At 38.1% G+C, this 18,717-nt stretch overlaps 1 pseudogene; it reads left to right on the plus strand.

The window, feature by feature from the left end:
• The first annotated feature begins 389 nt into the window (after positions 1 to 389).
• LOC133765200 (cyclin-C-like) overlaps positions 390 to 18,717 on the plus strand; it is an 80,946-nt pseudogene continuing 62,618 nt past the window's right edge.

Here is an 18,717-nt window from a genome sequence, read left to right on the forward strand (position 1 = left end):
GGTGAATTTATGATGTTTCGAGCCAAAAAACATCCACCTCCAAAAACCATCATTTTTGGAACATACAGTGTAAGAAAAGGCATGGAGCTGCCCTGCATCTCAGAAAGACAACGCCCTTTCTTGGCTGACCAGTCACACCGCTTCCTGGATGATCCATTAACTCCAGCATCTGATTCCCACCCCTCCTTCCCTTCTTATAAATGTCACTTGCAAAAGGTGCTGTTGGAGTCAGATGGCAGCATTGTTCCTGGCTCCCCACTGGCTGTTTCATGATTAATTGGCTGCCCACAAAAGATCATGGCCTTCCTGTGTGGCTTTCAGATGCACACAGGCAGCTGAATGCACATTCATCTGATAAAAGTTACAAAAGCAAAAATAGTCACTTGACCATGAAGAAACTGGCAAAAAACCACCATGTGGCCAAGTTTAACATCACGGTAATAAGACAAACTGAAAACACAAGCCCTGGTACGGTGTGGTGTGAAGAAAACTTCTCTCATATTCCTGACAAAAGCATTTAACTTTGGTGTAATTAGGACAAACCCTGAGACAGACATATATTTTAAATATTTGTGAAGCAACTTGCCTGTGTCTTCAAAATGTCAAGGTCGTTAAACAAGGAAAATCCTTAGAGCTTTCTCAAGTTAAAGTAGAATAGAAACATTACCACTGAAAACTATGCAGGATCTCTAATAGATCCTCACTGGAGAACAAAAGTAGCCATAAATGGCAATAGTGAGACAACTGGCCAAATGTTAACACCGGTTGCGGTTACAAGCAGCATTGCATAAGATTCAATTTCCTGATGTAGATCATCATGCTATGATACACAAAGAAATTTTTTTGCCCTTAATAATTGAGAAAGAAGCATTTAGGGATAAAAGCAAATACTTAGATGACTGTAATTCACTCTCAATCTATGTATTCTCAAATGACATGCGCACATGTGTGTGTGTGTGTGTACAAAAATAAAAAGAGAGAGGACTAAGGGGATAAGCAAGGATGTGGAAATACTAAAATATAAGGAGGAAAGTTATCAAATGATGAATATGAGCCAAGGTTATTGGGGATTCTTTCTTATTTATTATTTATATGATGTTTCCATAATTTTAAAATTATATTAACATACAACTTCCTCCCATGGAAAAAAATATGTCACTGACAACTTGGAGTTTTGAATTACCCTAAGATAAACACATTGAAACCTTGATAGAAAAAATTCAGGGGGCCAGCGCTGTGGCACAGCAGGTTAATGCCCTGGCCTGCAGTGCCGGCATTCCATATGGGCACTAGTTCAAGATCTGGCCACTCCATTTCTGATCCAGCTCTCTGTTGTGGCCTGGGAAAGCAGTAGAAGATGTCCCAAGTGCTTGGGCCTCTGCACCTGCATGGGAGACCTGGAAGAAGCTCCTGGCTCCTGGCTTCAGATTGGCGCAGCTCCGGCCGTTGCAGCCATTTGGGGAGTGAACCAGCGGATGGAAGACCTCTCTCTCTCTCTCTGCCTCTCCTCTCTCTGTGTAACTCTGACTTTCAAATGAATAAATAAGTCTTTAAAATAAAGTAAAAAAAAAGAAAAAATCACTATTTATATCTTTATCACAGGAAAATAACTTTCTTCCTCACATGTAAGTTAGCTTACCTTCTTAAACTTGTATGTTCTCAAAAATCCTGTTTTATTATTCATTACCATAATCATATAGGACCAGGTGATCAAGTCTAAAACTAAGAAATAAAAAATTAACAAATTAAGAAACTCTAGAAAATGCAAATGCACACCTGGAGACTGAAAAACGCACTCCTGAGTGAAGAGTGGGTAACAGTAGAAATTAAGGGAGAAATCAAAAAATTCCTAGAAATGAATGAAGAAGAAAATATGCCATATCACAACTTATCGGATACAGCAAAAGCAGTTTTAAGAGGGAAGTTTATAGCACTAACTGCCTGCATCAAGAAATGGAAAGGCATCAAATAGATCTCAAGGATCTAGAAAAACAAGAACAAGCCAAAATCAAAATTAGTAGGAAGAAATAATTAAAATTATAGAAGAAATAAAACAAAATTGGCCAGCACCGCAGCTCAATAGGCTAATCCTCCACCTGCAGCACCAGCACACCAGGTTCTAGTTCCGGTCAGGGCGCTAGATTCTGTCCTGGTTGCCCCTCTTCCAGGCCAGCTCTCTGCTATGGCCCAGGAGTGCAGTGGAGGATGGCCCAAGTCATTGAGCCCTGTACCCACATGGGAGACCAGGAGAAGCACCTGGCTCCTGGCATCAGATCAGCGCGGTGCACCAGCCGCAGTGGCCATTGGAGGGTGAACCAATGGAAAAGGAAGACCTTTCTCTCTGTCTCTCTCTCTCACTGTCCACTCTGCCTGTCAAAATAAATAAACAAATAAATAAATAAATAAATAAATTAAAAAAAAGAGATAAAACAAAATTGAAACCCAAGAAAACAAAAAACTCAGTGAAATGAGAGATTTTTTTTTGAAAAAATTAACAGTTGATAAACTTTTTGTTCAACTAACCAAAAAACAAAGGGAGAAGACCCATATTAATAAAAATCAGAGATGAGAAATGTGATGTTACAACAGGTACTACAAAAATAAAAAGAATCATCAGAAATTATAACAAATAGCTGTGTACCAACAAATGGGAAAATCTAGAAGAAATGGACAGATTTCTGGACACGAACAATCTACAAAATTGAGTCCGGAAGACATAAAATACCTACACTGACCGAAAAGGAAGATGGAGATTGAATCAGCAATAAAGACCCTCCCAACAAAGAAAAACCCAGGACCAGACAGCTTCACTGCTGACTTCTACTAGACATTTAAAGAAGAACTAGCTCCAATTATTCTCAAACAATTCAAAGCAGTTGAAGTGGATGGAATCCTCCCAAACTCCTTCTATGAGGCCAGCACCACCTCAATTTCTAAATCAGAAAAAGATACAACAAGGAAAGAGAACTACAGACCAATATTTCTGATGAACAAAGGTGCAAAACTCCTCAGCAAAATGCTAGCTAATTGAATATAACAAAACATCAGAAAGATCATTCATCAGGACCACGTGGGATTTATTCCTGGTATGCAGGGATGGTTCAACATTTGCAAATCAATAAATGTGATATTTCACATTAACAAGCTGAAGAACAAAAGTTGTATGATTATTTCAATAGATGCAGAGAAAGTATTTGATAAAATATGACATCCTTTCATGATGAAAACCTTAAACAATTGGATTCAGAAGAAAAATTTCTCAACACAATCAAGGCAATTTATAACAAACCCACAGCAGTATCATGTTGAACAGGAAAAGCACCTTATTGAATGGGGAAAAACTGGAAGCAATACCACTGAGATTCAGAAACATACAAGGATACCATTCTCACTGTTGCTATTCAGTATAGTCCTGGAAGTTTTAGCCAGAGCCATTAGGTAAGAAAAAGAAATCAAAGTGATTCAAATTGGGAAAGAAGAAGTCAGACTATCCTTATTTTCAGATGACATGATTCTATATAGAGAGGATCCAAAAGACTCCACCAAGAGACTATTGGAACTCATAGAAGTGTTTGGTAAAGTAGCAGGACAAAAAAATCAATATACAAAAATCAATAGCCTTTGTATACACAGACAATGCCATGGCTGTGAAAGAACTTCTACGATCAATCCCATTCACCATAGCTACAAAAACAATCAAATACCTTGGAATAAATTTAACCAAGGATGTCAGAGATCTCTATGATGAAAATTACAAAACCCTAAAGAAGGAAATGGAAGAGAACATTTTAAAAATGGAAAACTCTTCCAGTTCATAGAAAGGAAGAATCAATCTCATCAAAATGCCCATTCTTCCAAAAGCAATTTACAGATTCAATACAATACCAATCAAAATACCAAAGACATTCTTCTCAGATCTAGAAAAAATGATGTTGAAATTCATATGGAAACACAGGAGACCCTGAATAGCTAAAGCAATCCTATACAACAAAAACAAAGCCAGAGGCATCACAATACCAGATTTCAAGACATATTACAAGGCAGTTATAATCCAAATAGCCTGGTACTGGTACAAAAACAGATGGATAGACTGATAGAACAGAATAGAAATGCCTGAAATCAATCCAAGCATCTACTTCCAGCTTATATCTGCACAAGGAGTTAAAGCCAATCCCTGGAGCATGGACAATATCCTCAAAAATGGTGCTGGGAAAACTGGATTTCCACATGCAGAAGTATGAAGCAGGACCCCTCCCTTACACCTTACACAAAAATCCACTCAAAATGGATGAAAGATCTAAATCTACAATTTGACACCATCAAATTACTAGAGAACATTGGAACCCTGCAAGACATTGGCACAGGCAAAGAGTTCTTGGAAAAGACACTAGAGGCACAGGCAATCAAAGCCAAAATTAACAAATGAGATTACACCAAATTGAGAAGTTTCTATACAGCAAAAGCAACACTCAGTAAAGTGAAGAGGCAACTGACATAATGGGAGAAAATATTTGCAAATAATTTGCAATTGATAAAGGATTAACAACCAGAATATATGAAGAGATCAAGAAAACTCCACAGCAAAAAGAAAAAAATAAACAACTCAGTGAAGAAATGGGCAAAGGACTTAAACAGACATTTTTTAAAAGAGGAAATCCAAACAGCCAATAGATACATGAAAAAATGTTCAGGATTCTAGTCACCAGGGAAATCCAAATCAAAACTACAATGAGATTTCACCTCACTCCAGTTAGAATGGCTTTTTTTTTTTTTTTTTTTTTTTGACAGGCAGAGTGTTTAGTGAGAGAGAGAGACAGTGAGAAAGGTCTTCCTTTTTGCCGTTGGTTCATCCTCCAATGGCCAGTGCATCGTGCTGATCCGAAGCCAGGAGCCAGGTGCCTCTCCTGGTCTCTCATGGGGTGCAGGGCCCAAGGACTTGGGCCATCCTCCACTGCCTTCCCAGGCCATAGCAGAGAGCTGGCCTGGAAGAGGGGCAACCGGGATAGAATCCGGCACCCCAACCGGGACTAGAACCCAGTGTGCCGGCACTGCAAGGTGGAGGATTAGTCTGTTGAGCCATGGCACCAGCCTAGAATGGCTTTCATACACACATAATCAGACAACAAATGCTGGCGAGGATGTGGGAAAAAAGGTACCCTAATCCACTGTTGTTGGGAATGTAAACTGGTAAAACCACTGTGGAAGTCAGTTTGTAGATACCTCAGATCTGAATATAGACCTACCATATGACCCAGCCATCCCACTCCTGGGAATCTACCCAGGGGAAATGAAATTAGAAAATAAAAGAGTTATCTGTACCCCCATGTTTATTGCAGCTCAATTCACAATAGCTAAGACATGTTATCAACCTAAATGCCCATCAACTGAAGACTGGACAAAGAAATTATGGGATATGTACTCTAAGGAATACTACACAGTGGTTAAAAAAATGAAATCCGAGCTATCAATTGTGAGCTGAAATTGATCACTTGAACTAGTGCGATGGCATTGGTACATGCCATCTTGATGGGATTGTGTTGGAATCCCCTGGCACATTTCTAACTCCACCATTTGCGGCCAGTCCGATTGAGCATGTTCCAAATTGTTCATCTCCTCCCTCTCTTTTTCCACTCTTAGATTTAACAGGGATCACTTTTCAGTTAAAATTTAAACACCTAAGAATAATTTTGTGTTAATTACTGAGTTCAACCAATAGTACTAGAACAACAACAACAACAACAACAAATACTAAAAAGGATAAAGTATTACATTGTACATCTAAAGTCAGGACAGGAGTTGAAATCTTTACCTAATATATACTAAACTGATCTTCTGTATACAAAGAGAATTGAAAATGAATCTTTACAGGAATGGAAGGGGAAAGTGAGCGGGAGAGGGGAGGGTTGCGGGCGGGAGGAAAGTTATGGGAGGGGGGAAGCCATTGTAACCCATAAGCTGTACTTTGGAAATTTATATTCATTAAATAAAAGTTAAAAAAAATGAAATCCGGTCATTTGCAATAAAGTAGATGAATCTGGAAAACATCATACTTAGTGAAATAAGCCAGTCCCAAAGGGACAAATACCATATGTTCTCCCTGATCTGTGATAACTAATATAGCACCTAAAAGGAAATCTGTAGAAGTGAAATTGACACTTTGATAAGCAATGATTTGAACAGCCCTTGTCCTGTCAATGAACAGGTTTTTTTTTTTTTTTTCTTAATGGAGAGTTGGACTCAGAATGGAAGAGGGAGGAGGTGGGTGGGAGTGGTGGTGGGAGGGGGGGTATGTTGGGAAGAATCACTACATTCCTAAAGTTGTACTTATTAAATTTGTACTCATTAAATAAAAGGTTTCTTTGGGGAAAAAAAAATCAAAACTAGAAAAATGGGATTACGTCAAGCTAAGAATCTTCTAAACTGCAAAGGAAGTACTCAACAAAGTGAAGAGTTAATTGACAGAATGGCAGAAAACATTTCCAAACTATGAGACTGATAAACGATTAATATCCAGGAATTATAAAGAGCTCAAGAAACTCAACAACCACAAAATGAACAATCCTGTTAAGAAATGGGCAAAGGACTTGTACAGGCATTTTTCAAAGGATGAAATACCAATGGCCAACAGACACATAAAAAGATGATCAGGATCACTAGGCATCAGGGAAATGCAAATCAAAACCACAATGAGGTTTCACTTCACCCCAGTTAGAATGGCTCTTATTTAGAAATTGACAAACAATAAATGCTGGCAAGTATGTGGGGGAAAGGGTACCATAATCCACTGTTGGTGGTAATGTAAACTAGTACAACTATTGTGGAAGACAGTATGGAAATTCTCAGAAATCTGAAAACAGATCTACCATATAACCCAGCCATTCCACTTCTGGGAATTTACCCAAACAAAAAGAAATCAGCATATGAAAGAGTTATCTATATCCCCACATTTATTGCAGCTCAATTCAGAATAGCAAAGATATGGAATCAACCCAGATGTCCATCAACTGATGAATAGATAAAGAAAATATGATATATATACACTCTGGAATACTATTCAGCCATAAGAAAGAATGAAAGCTTGTGTTTTACAACAAAACGGATGCAACTGGAAACAATTATGCTTAGTGAAAAAAGCCAGTCTCAAAAAGATAAATATATGTTTTCCCTGATTTGTGGTAACTAAAATACAGAAAGTCAAAAAAGTAATGTGCATGAGCAAAATTGACATTTTGAGATTTGATTATTGTTTACTACTTACTACTTATTGAATTGTTCATTTAGTGGAGGCGTAATCTTGTAATTATAAAATAAACTAAAGGTTACAAAGGGTTGTTTTAAAAGTATTATATATAAATTCTTAAATTATAAAGAACTGTCTGTGTATTACAAATATAAAAGCATGTTAATAAGATTTATACTCATTGTACTGCAAGACTGTAAAATTCTAATTGACATAAGATGTGTCATTATACAGTTTTAATGTTCAAAATGCTCTTTCTTTAATAATTTATGAGGCTACAGTTAAGTTTATATACTCAATTATCACTTTGAAAAATAATGCTGGGGCCAGCACTGTGGCTCACTTGGTTAGTCCTCTGCCTGCGGTGCCAGTATCCCATATGGGTCCTGGTTCTAGTCCCGGCTGCTCCTATTCCAGTCCAGCTCTCTGCTGTGGCCCGGGAAGGCAGTGGAGGATTGCCCAGGTGGTTGGGCCCTGCACCTGCATGGGAGACCAGGAGGAGGCACCCAGCTCCTGGCTTCAGATCGGCGCAGATCCTGCCATAGCAGCCATTTGGGGGTGAACCAAGGGAAGAAAGACCTTTCTCTCTGTCTTTGCCTCTCGCTGTCTATAACTCTACCTGTCAAATAAATAAATAAAAGAAAATAACGCTAAGCTGACAATTAAGTGCTGAAAGAGATGAATTAAATACTGCATCATTCAGAAAAAAAAATTTGAGAATTAGAGCATATCAATGTAATGATATATTTTTAAGTAATACAACTATAATAATTGGTCTTCTCTTATTTTTTTTAACTTTTATTTAATGAATATAAATTTCCAATGTACAGCTTATGGATTGCAATGGCTTCCCCCTCCCATAACTTCCCTCCCACCCGCAACCCTCCCCTCTCCCGCTCCCTCTCCCCTTCCATTCACATCAAGATTCATTTTCAATTCTCTTTATATACAGAAGATCAATTTAGTATATATTAAGTAAAGATTTCAAAAGTTTGCACCCACATAGAAACACAAAGTGAAACACACCATTTGAGTACTAGTTATACCATTAAATCACAATGTACAGCACATTAAGGACAGAGATCCCACATGAGGAGCAAGTGCACAGTGACTCCTGTTGTTGACCCAACAAATTGACACTCTAGTTTATGGTGCCAGTAACCACCCTAGGCTCTCGTCATGAGTTGCCAAGGCTATGGAAGCCTTACTAGTTTGCCGACTCTGATCATATTTAGACAAGGTGATAAAAGACAGGGTGAGGATAGTAACCAATGATCCTAAGAGTGGCATTAACCAGGTTGGAACAATTATACAGCATTAAGTGGGGAAGAGGACCATCAGTACACACAGGTTGGGAGTAGAGCCATTGGAGGTAGAGTAGAGGTTATGATTACAAAGGAATGAGGCCCAAGTGCACTAGACAGGGTCTAGAACAAAGGACAGAGTCATTATTAGAGGAGCTAAGAAAGGTGCTGTCTAAGCTACAATTAAGTTTTCTGATTGAGAGGCAAATAGAACCTGACAGAAGGGGCTTGATAATAATCTGGTGGTCTTCTCTTATTAAGGATGACTATTGGGGCTATTTACAATAGATACAAACAACATCAACAAAAGCACTGAAAATTTGATGGGACATGAAATTCATAATAGCTGGAGAGCATATTTAATGTTTTATTTAATAGTGAAACTCATTAGAATTTAAAATAGTTATAATCACTTTATGGACATTATGCAAATAAAAATATTTGAGGCCAGTGCTGCAGCTCAATAGGCTAATCACACACCGGGCTCTAGTCCCAGTCGGGGCGCTGGATTCTGTCCCGGTCACTCCTCTTCCTGTCTAGCTCCCTGCTATAGCCCAGGAGTGCAGTGGAGGATGGCCCAAGTCCTTGGGCCCTGTACCCACATGGGAGACCAGGAGAAGCACCTGGCTCCTGGCTTTGGATCAGCACACTGTTCCGGCCACAGCTGCCATTGTGGGGTGAACAACGGAAAAGGAAGACCTTTCTCTCTGTCTCTCTCTCTCACTGTCCACTCTGCCTGTCAAAAAAATAAATAAAAAAAAAGAAAAGAAAATATTTGAAACTTAAAAGAGTGTAGCAACAATATAAATTTCGGTTTCTTACTTCTCAGTGGTAGGTTAAACTTTCCATTTTGAAAAACTTCTTGTTTATGGTCTATTTACCCACAGGAAGGAACACATTAGCTAAGTCTTACAGGATAAGCAAGTGCTTGCAAACTGAAAGAAAAATATCATTTCAACAGTAAACTATTTCAAAAATTCATGGAAAGCAAAGTTAAAAGTCAATTTTGGTGAAAAATATTTTGAAATTATACATATAAGGCATCTTCAGAGTTCATGGAAATGCATATTATGAAAAACTACACTCAACTTTCAAAACTGATTTGCACCAAAATAAATCTATCTTTTTCTGTGTATTTTTCAAAGTACCCTGGTGTAGTTATGAAGGGTCTGGTATATTCAGAGAATGATTCACAGAACCTAAAGTGTGAGAGAGGAATTTAAATTGTGGCCAGGGATAAAGCTGGAGCTATGGGTTCGTGTTAGATTGTAAATGGCCTAATAACATCAAACTAAGAAATTTAGAGTTTATTCTACTGGCAAGAAAAAAAATAGCTATTTTAAAGAGATCGATTTTGCAGTTTTTTTACAAAAATGGTTTTGGAAAGAAAACTCTCGCAGTAGTCTGAAAATAGAAGGAATGCATTAGTCCCAAAAAAGGAATTGAAGGTTAATTAGGAAATTGTTTTAATACATCAAGCTAACGATGCAAATGTTTATAAACCAAATGACAATAATAAAACAGTAGACTCTTCAGCTTTGGTGATTTATTGAGTGTTGTGTACATCATGCTTGCTTCTGGCTTCAGAAACTAGGTAAATAGTAGAGTCAAGGGCATGTCGTAACAGTGCAGTTTGTTGGGTTCGGAGTTGGTAATGCTGGCTAAGCAGAAGCCACAGCAAATACATAGCGCTGGCCCAGTGAACTATGCAACCCACAGAGACAAAGCCAAACAACCTTTCCATTTCTGACTTAGCTGTGAGATCTCTCAACAGTGATGCACCCAAAATCCTACAAAAATTGCTAGGCAACCAGTGGGGCTGCTACATGCCGAGGACACAGACAGCTACCCCCAAAATCGAGGGCTATTTCACCCTCTGAAAACAGCCAAAGTCAGATGCTCTTGAATGAGAAGATTTCAAATGGAATTGACATGCAGAATCCATGCACAAAGAAGTGTTTATAAGGCACAGGGAATTAAAAACCAAATTTTACAGTGTAACTTTGGTAAAATTACACAAACTTTTTATTTATTTGAAACAGCTTGAGCAAGATTATCATTTGATAAAAAACAGTATATGTTTATCAAGTAAAATGTCATTTTGAAATAGGTGTGTGTTGTGGAATGGCAAAATCAAGGTAACTAACACAAGCATTACTATTCTTTTTTTTTAATTTTTTTGAGAACAGTTAAAATCTAATGCCTTAAGCATTTTCAAGAACATCATATATTATTATTAACTATTCAGCAAGCTATGTAAGAGAACTCCTAGAGGTAGTCTCCTCACCTAACTGAAACTCCGTGTCCTTCGACCAACCCACTCTCCCAGTCCCTGGTGACTACCATTCTACGTTCTACCCTATGAGTTCGACATGCTTAGAATCCACGTTAAAGGGCAATCATGCAGTACAGTAATTTGTCTTATTTCACTTAGCATGATGCCCTCCAGGCTCATCCATGTTACTGCAAATGGCAGCATTGCCTTTAAAAAGACTGAATAGTATTATGTGTGTGTGTGAGTGTGTCATATTTTCTCCATCCATCCATTCTATTGATGAATACTTTGCTTGATTTCACATTTTGGTTTCTGTGAATAGTGGAGCAGAGAACATGAGAGTGTAGATCTCTCTTTAATATACTGCTGTCATTTCCTCTGGATAGACAGCCAGCTGGTCCTTTCATGGTTTTTTTCACGGATTTGTTGTGTCCTTAAGAAACCTCTCTACAGTTTTCCAGCAATTCTCTGTTCTACTTTACACTGCTACCCATGGTGTGCAAGGGCTCCCTATTCCCTGCATCCTGCAAACACTTGTCATCTTTTGTCTTCTTCAAAATAACAATTTTAGCAGGTTTGAGGTACTATCTCACTATGTTTTAATTTTTTTTTTGGTGATTGGTGATTTTCAACATTTTCTTCTTGTTCTCTCAGCCATTTGCACTGTCTGTTCAAATCCTTTGCCTGTCTTATAATTCTGCTTATTGTCTTACAGTGCAGTTGTTTGAGTTCCTTATACTACACATCTTCCAAAAGTTCATGGAACTATATTATTATGAAAAAAAAGGATGGATTTCAAAGCTATTTTGCACCAAAAATAGACTTTACTTTAAATTCCATTTTCTACAAACTTGTTAAAGCCCCATGTGTTTTTTGGATGTTAACCGCTTATCAGATATGTGGTTTGAAAATACAACCTCCCAGGGCTGGCTCCGTGCCTCACTTGGTTAATCCTCTGCCTGCACTTGCCGGCATCCCTTATGGGCACTAGGTTCTAGTCCTGGTTGCTCCTCTTCCAGTCCAGCTCTCTCCTGTGGCCCAAGTGCTTGGGCCCTTGCACCAGCAAGGGAGACCAGGAAGAAGCTTCTGGCTCCTGGCTTCAGATCGGCATAGCTCCAGCCGTAGTGGTCTTTGGGGAGTGAGCCAATGGAAGGAAGACCTTCTCTCTCTCTCTCACTGTCTAACTCTGTCAAATAAAAAAAAAAAAAACTACCTCCCATTCCATATGTCATCTCTTCATTCTGTTGGGTATTTCCTTAGCTGTCTAGGAGCCGTTTCGTTTAACATAATCCCATGTGTCAGTTTCTTTCTTTTTTATTCATATTAAAAATCATTTCCCAATATTATTTTTAAAATATATCAAACAGCCAATAAGTCTTTGATCATACGTTTTGTCCTATCAACAGTGTGTCTTACTTGAATAGCCAAAAAAGTAAAGGGAAATACATTAGATGAATATTTGAAGTGAACACTCCAAGCATTTCATAATACATTGACAACCGCCATCCCCACATTAAATCACTTGTGTTAGAATCACAAGATGTAGAATATCCGATGTTTGGGGTCAGCATTGTGGCACAATGGGTTAAGCCACCACTTGAGACACTGGCATTCTGCATTAGAATGCTGGTTCCACTCCTGGCTGCTGGTGCAAAGTCTTGGCTGCTCTGCTATCAATTCAGATTCCTACTAATGTGTCTAGGAAGACAGAGGATAATGCTCTAAGTAATGCGTTCCTAATACCCAAGTGAGAGACCTGGATGGAGTTCTGGGCTTCTGGCTTGTCCTTGCACCTGTCCTGGCCAGTGTGGTCATTTGGGGAGTGAACCAGTAGATGGAAAATAGCTTCTCTCTCTCTCTCTCTCTCTCTCTCTCTCTCTCTCGCACACACACATGCACACTCAATGATCAGGATTTTTTTGTCAGAGTTCAGATGGGACACAAACACTTATCCCTGTAAAACTGAATACAGTTTCAGTGAGTTTAAAAGCCTGGACTGTAGTCACATATTTATGCTATTAAACGCTAAGAACTTCCTTAAAATGTTTATTGGGGTACTCAATCTTGGTATCTACATTATTTAAACATTGACTTTATCAACTATAGGTCAAGGAATAATTGAGAAGCCCACAAATACTGTAAAGTAGCTTCAAATTCAGTGAGGTTTTAATAAATGAATAATAAATAAAATTTTCAGATCTCTTCTATAGATATGTAAACAAGGACAGGCACTTGGCACAGCAGACAAGATGCCACTTGAACCCCACATTCTATATGGGAGTTTCTAGTTCAAGTCCAAGCTACTCTGCGACCCACCCAGCTTCCCGCTAAGGCACCCTTGCCAGGTGCATATTGGAAAGGGGGTAGCAGGAGATGGCACAAGGATTTGGCTTCCTGCCACGCCTATGTGGGAGACCCACATGGATTTCCTGGGTCCTGGCTTCATTTAGCCTGACCCATCCTGGCTGCTGGTGGGCATTTAAAGAATGAACCAATGGGTGGAAGGTCTCTGCCTATACGTCTCCGTCTCTCTTGTCTCTCTGCCTTTCAAAAACAATGAAAATAAATAATGTTTTAAAAGATTTATTGTATTTATTTATTTAAGAGATAGAGTTACAGATAGAGAGAGGGAGAGACAGAGAGAGGTATGGTTCACTCCCCAAGTGGTCTCAACAGCTGGAGTTTGGCCAATCTGAAGCCGAGAGCCAGGAGCTTCTTCTGTGTCTCCTACATAGGTGCAGGGATCCAAGGACTTGGGCCATCTTCTACTGCTTTCCCAGGTGATAGCAGTGAGATGGATTGAAAGAGGAGCAGTATAGACTCAAAGTGGCACCCATATAGGATACCAGCCCTGCAGGTAAACACTTAGCCCCAGTAAATTTTACTTTTAGAAGGGTATATGTAAAAAAATAAATATCTCTAGACTTCTAAGATCTGTTTACCTGTTCATTTTCTTTAATAAATATGGAACACATAATAAATGTATTTATTTACCAGTTTCCACCATTTTACATCATGATGATGAGAAACTCCTCAAGCCATTGGCTGTCATGTTGTAAATACATTTCAGTGTGTGACATACACCCACAGCTCTGTTTTACTGAAGTATCTTTCATTTTATACTTTTAAAATTACATGCATAGTAGTTATGATATCGGGAACATAGGAAGTTCGATAGGAATAGAAGAGTTGGAAGATTTTCTCACAATTTCTGTTCAGCCCAGCACTACAACTCCATCCCTTGATGCAAGACAGTACGTCCATATGCCCAAGATGCATCTCTGTCTCCTCCCCAGCCAGAAAGCAGCACAGGTCACGATGGCCATGTGGAATTTAAGCTCCACGCAGAGGGGCCAAGAAACTCCCAGGAAGCTTTATACACAATAACACCTGCCTTAACTCCAGCCCAGTAGGGCACCAGCCTTCCCGCATAAAGGGAACTGCAGCACAGGGCACTGCCTTTTCTGACTTCTTGTTGTTGCTGTTGGTCCTTCTCTGGCCCGCTCCGTGCTTGCTCCTCTTAAGCAACTCTGGTCTTCTTATGTGGGTCCCTCTCTGTGTGGGGTTGCCCACACTCACGTGTGTTTGTTTATTCACTCTCTCATTTAAAAAAAAAAATTGCTCTCACTCGAGCAGCTGGCTTAAGCCTCTGCCTTGAATTCTTATCTTGTGGTGTCAAAAACTTGGAACAAAATTTAGGATATGTATTCCCATAACAGCCTTGCTTGTACAACTCTGTTTTGAGAGCTGTTTGCCTCTAGAATATAATAAAGAAATAGAAGCATCTCTTTATTCTCCTTAACTTTTAGTGTCTCTTTGGCTTTGAATTGCATTTTAGACAATACATAATGTATACAATTGAATAGTTTCTTTGTATATTAACAGAGCCGTGTAGCCATCAACAGACTGTCAGCACTTCCATCATTAGGAAAAGACCCCCGGCTCCTTTACACTGACTACCTTTGCACCCCATCCTCCTCTGTCTGGTCCCTAACATAAAAGCTCATCTTTCTATCTCTGGGTACATGGAACCACATAGTACATAATGCTTTGCATCTCACTCTACTGAACATAATTTTTGAGGATTATCCATCTCACAGCATGTATCAGTGTATTCCTTTTTGTTGCTGAGTACTCGTCGACTGGGTGAATATACTTCATCTCTTTTATATTAACCAGGTAGTAGACATTTTGGGTGTCTGCACTTTTTGGCTATCATGAATGACAAGGCTAGGAACACTCAAGTATAAAATTTGGTGTTTGACATATGCTTCCATTATCTGTGGGTAGATACCTAGGTATAGAATCGTTGTGTTGTAGGGTAAACATACTAACTATTTTTAATACCAAACTGTGTCCAGGGTAGCTATACAATCCTACCAGCAATGACCAAGCTATGCAATATTACTGTGTCTTTACTGACTTTTGCTATTTTCCTTGTATTTGTAGTAGTAGCATTAGTAGTGCCAGCTGAATAGGTATGAAGTAAGTAGCTCACTGAGGTTTTAATTTATGTTTTCCTAATGAATAATAATGAAGAGTAAATTTCCATGTGCTTATTGGCCACACTTATATCTTTTTTGGTGAAATAGCTTTTTTAAGTCTTTGCTCACTTGTATGGTTTGGCATTTGCTTTTCTTTTTCTTAGTATATCTCCATAGTTCTTCATATGCTCAGCATACAAGTTCCTTACTGGATACCTAATTTTCAATCTTGTGTTTCTAAACATTTGTGGTTTTCCATTTTCTTAGTAGTATAATTTAAAAGACTCAACGTTTTTCAGTTTTAATGATATTTAATTCATTTTTAAAATTTTGCTTTGATGTCTGGAATTCTGCCTAACCCTGATTCTCAAGATTATCTCAAATGTTTTTCTAAAATTTTATAACTGTCTTTCCTTCCTTTAGCTCAGTGACTTGTCTTTTTTTACATGTGAGTTTGTGTTAAGTATAGTCTCAATGCATCTTTTTGTATGTGGATATCCAATTGTCCTGGCATTATTTATTAAAGGACTATCTTTGTTTCACAGAATAATCTTGATTCCTTATTGGAAATTGATTAACCATAGGCATAAATTTTTTACAGACAATTCTGTTCCCTGATGTAAAGTTTGTGTTCATGATGACATCACTACTGTGAACACTATTACTTCCTAGTTAGTTTTTGAAAGAGGGACATTTAAGCCTTCATGTTCATTCTCCTCTTTAAGTTGTTGTAGCTGTTGTGGATCCTACATGTTTAATAAACTTAGAATTTACTTGTCAATTTCTGCAAATTGCTTCCTTAGAAGTTTATGGAAATAGTCAGCTTAATAGTATTAAATCTCCAAATGCACAAACATGACATTTGTCACAATTTATTCAGATTTTCTTTACTTCCTCTCAACAATGTTTTTAGTTTTCAGCACACCAAACTTGCACGTTTTTGTTAAATTTATTCCCATGCATTTTACTCTGGAAGGAAATGTGAATTGAATACTGAATTTCACTTTAGCATTGTTTATTGCTGGTTTATAGAAATGCAAATTGGTTTTATGTAGGACTTGTATAGTCCCTCCAGAAGTAGCTTTGTGTATTCTTCAGTACTTTCTATATACGGTCAAGTCATCTACAGTGAAAAAAGTTTAATTGTTTTCCTTTTCCAATCTGGATTAATTTCTTTATCATTCCTTATTGGGCTGGTAGAACCTTCAAGTCAATGTTGAGAAGGGGTGCTGTCAAGACTGAGTATCTTTCCTTGTTTTCAATCTTAGGAGAAAATACTCAACCTTCATTATTAAATATGATGTCATCACAAATAAGCATGTTAATTGTTAAGGGAACAACAGAAGTCACTGTGCACTTTCTCCCCACATAGGACCTCCATCCATAATGAGTTGTACTATGAGAATCAACTGTAAATTTTGTTCCCAAACTGTACTCTATATGTTGTGTGTGTGCATGGGTGCAAATTGTTGAAGTCTATGCTTAGCATGGAGTTGGCCCTCTGTATATAAATTCAAACTAAAAATGAACCATAATGCAGAAGGAGATGGGAGAAGGAGAGGGAGAGGGAGGCAGGTTGGGAGTCGGGGTGGGGGGCGGTTATGGGATAAAGAAGCAGTGTATTTCTAAAGTTGTATCTATGAAAAAATGCATTCATTAAATAAAAAAGAAAAAAATAAGTAAATATGATGTTAGGTGTAGTTTTTTCAGATACCCATTATTTGGAAGAGAAAGTTTCTTTTTATCCCTAGTTTGTTGACAGTTTTTATTATGACTAGATAATGGATATTTTGTAATTATTTTGAAATGATCATGTAGTTTTACCTTTTATTCTATTAAGATATTATATTACTTAATGTTCTGATGATAAATCAATCTTGAGTCTTAAGGGTAAAGCCTACATGATTACAGCATATAATCCTTATTATATATTGTTGGATTCAGTTTGCTTATTTTTAAGTTTAATTTATTTATTACTTTTATTATTTCAAAGACATAGTGAGAGAGAAAGAGATCTTCCATCTACTGGTTCACTCCCCAGATGCCCACAAAAACCAGGGCTAGACCAGTTCTAAGCCAGGAGTCTAGAGCTCAGTCAAGATCTCCCATGTGAGTGGCAGGGACCAAAGTATTTGAGCTGTCACTCTTGCCTCCCAGGACACAAATTAGCAAGAAGCTGGACCCAAAACTAGATAATTGGGACTCAAACTAGGTGTCCCAAGTAACAATAACCAATGCATGCCCACACCACCACCACCCTTAATTTGCTTATATTTTGCTAATAGATTTCACATCTACGTTCATGAATGATATTGGTCCATAGTTTTTTTTTGTTGTTGTTGTTGTTTTTTTTTTTTTACAAGATGGACAGGATTATTTAATGACATAGGAAAATAATATGCTTTCAAACAAGATGGTCACAATAGGGAAGCATGAATTCATTTTGACAAAAAAAAATTTAAAAAACTATGAACACACATACATAAATCTGGAAGGTCACGCGCCAAAATCTCAAGAGTGCTTATGCTCACTCTTGTTTAGTGATTAAATCTTGCCTTTGCTTTTGTGTATTTTTTGAAACATGATTATTTACGAAGCAAGAAAAACAAGGTCCTGTTGAAATAGTTATTAAGCGTCAGGAGTGAAGAAACCAGGAGCCCTGCAGCCAAGGTGTAACATCCCGGTCAGGTCCAGCCAGGGAGACAGTAGTCCAGTGCAGAGGTGGAACACTGGGCTGTCCTTTCATCCTGGAATGCTACTTATCAAACCGTTTCCTCTGCGGCTCCTGGTCTCAGTGGACTTAATGTGGCTTTAAATATTAGCTGGCCAAACAGCAAAACTATGCTAGATACTCTGGTTTTGAACCGCAAAATATACTTATTTTGTATGTACATACTACACAAAACTGAAAGCAAGTGTTCCTGACACAAAAAACCTCACTACAGCACTGACTGCTATTTTATGACTTTGTTGATTTCCAGTTTTCACTGCCAACCTTTTTTTTGTTTCACAGACCTGGAAGAGTTACTCTTTCTCACTAACAGTAATGCAGGTCAAGCCCTGTATATAGGCAGGTTGGCTTTTGGTCCATAGTTTTCTTGTCATATCTCTTTCTGGTATCATAGAATTAGTTGAAAATAATTTTCTCCCTTTCTGGTTTTGAAAGATTTTGTGAAGTACTGCCATTAATTCACCTCAAATAGTGCTACTCCCCAAGTATCTGCTCCAATTCTGTTCTCGTATAGACTCCTTTAATGACCTAATCCGTACTCATAGTATTAACCTGAGAGATCATCAATGCAAACTTCTTTCATGAGTTCTGTATTTCTTTTTACAACTGCTTCCTAGTTACCTGTTCTTAAGTGTTCATTGGTGTTCCAAACACCTAATTTGCCCTAAGTGTTAGCGGAATAA

This window comes from Lepus europaeus, chromosome 8 (assembly GCF_033115175.1).
Source record: "Lepus europaeus isolate LE1 chromosome 8, mLepTim1.pri, whole genome shotgun sequence".
NCBI lineage: Eukaryota > Metazoa > Chordata > Mammalia > Lagomorpha > Leporidae > Lepus > Lepus europaeus.